The following is a 1,534-nucleotide window of genomic DNA, read 5'->3' as shown; positions in this document are numbered from 1 at the left end:
CTGCTTTGCTCTCACAGGGAAGGGGGAGACAGATGCACCTAAAGGTCTTTCCAGAGAAATGCTATCAAGCATGCGTTTTTTTTTTTCTGGGGCAATGAGGGTTAAGTGACTTGTCCAGGGTCACACAGAGAGTAAGTGTCAAGTGTCTGAGGCCAAATTTGAACTCAGGTCCTCCTGAATCCAGGACCGGTGCTTTATCCACTAAGGAGATTGCATTCTAAAGAAGATAACTGATAAAAAAAAAAAAAGAGCTGAAGAAGTGGTGAGGATGGAGAGGTACCCTGCACAGGGCATGGTTCTAAGATCCAGAAAGTTAAGAACAGGGTCAAGAGGAGAATTAAGGCAGGCAGGCCTGGGTCCTCCCACAAAATGGAGGCTCCAAGAACAATTCACCAGGGGGAGAAGGGAGCAGGCCTTGCAGAGGAATATTCCAGAGTGAATAGGCTTCAGGGGTGGGAGGCTGCTCCAGGGTAAGGACACCCCAGATGCTGAGTGAGGGAAATTCTAGGATGCCCCAGAACTAGAGAAGGCATAATTTTTTCCCAATCTTAATAGTATTCTATTATTTTCCAGTTACATGTAAAGCTAGTTTTCAACATTTGTTTTTTCTGCCCCAAGGGTTCTTTTATTGCTATTTTGGGGGTTATCGTATCAGGAGCCCTGTGAGCTTAATGTCTTTCCTCCAACATTTGTTTTTTATAAGATTTTTGAGTTCCAAATTTTTTTCCCTTCCCTCCCCACTCCCCAAGATGGCAAGCAATCTGATGTAGGTTATATATGTACAATCACATTAAACATACTTCTACATGAATCATGTTGTGGAAGAAGAATCAGAACAACAAAAATAAAAACAGTATTGTTCAATCTGCATTCAGATTCCACAGTTTTTTTTTTTTTTGGATGTGGAGAACATTTTCCATCATGAGTCCTTTGGAATTGTCTTGGATCATTGTATTGCCGAGAAGAGCTAAGTCTATCAAAGCTGATCATCACACAGTGTTGCTGTTACTGTGTACAATATTCTCCTGGTTCTGCTCACTTCACTCAGCATCAGTCCACTTAAGTCTTTCCAGGTTTTTCTGAAATCTGGAGAAGGCATGATTCTGAAATCCAAAAGTCAGGTACAGGGCCAGGAGTGGAATAAAAAAAAACTTCTTGTGGAAAGTGTGGTTTTAGGGGCAGCTAGGTGGCGCAGTGGATAGAACACCAGCCCTGGAGTCAGGAGTACCTGAGTTCAAATCCGGCCTCAGAGACTTAACACTTACTAGCTGTGTGACCCTGGGCAAGTCACTTAGCCCCAATTGCCTCACTAAAAAAAAAAAAAAAAAAGGAAAGTGTGGTTTTATCTGGGACTGAAGGAAACTAAAGAAGCCAAGAAAAAGAGATGAGAAAGGAGAAGATTTCAGGCAAGAAGGAACAGCCAGAGAAAATGCCTGGAATAGGAAGATGCAGCATCTTGTGTGAGGTATGGATGAAGAAGCCAGAGACACCAGATCTCAGGATAAGTGGAAAAGAGTAGGATATCAGAAGGCCA

The sequence above is a fragment of the Dromiciops gliroides genome, chromosome 1 (genome assembly GCF_019393635.1).
Source record: "Dromiciops gliroides isolate mDroGli1 chromosome 1, mDroGli1.pri, whole genome shotgun sequence".
NCBI classification, from domain to species: Eukaryota; Metazoa; Chordata; class Mammalia; order Microbiotheria; family Microbiotheriidae; genus Dromiciops; species Dromiciops gliroides.
The sequence above is the reverse complement of the archived record's forward strand: the minus strand, read 5'-3'. Positions refer to the sequence as shown.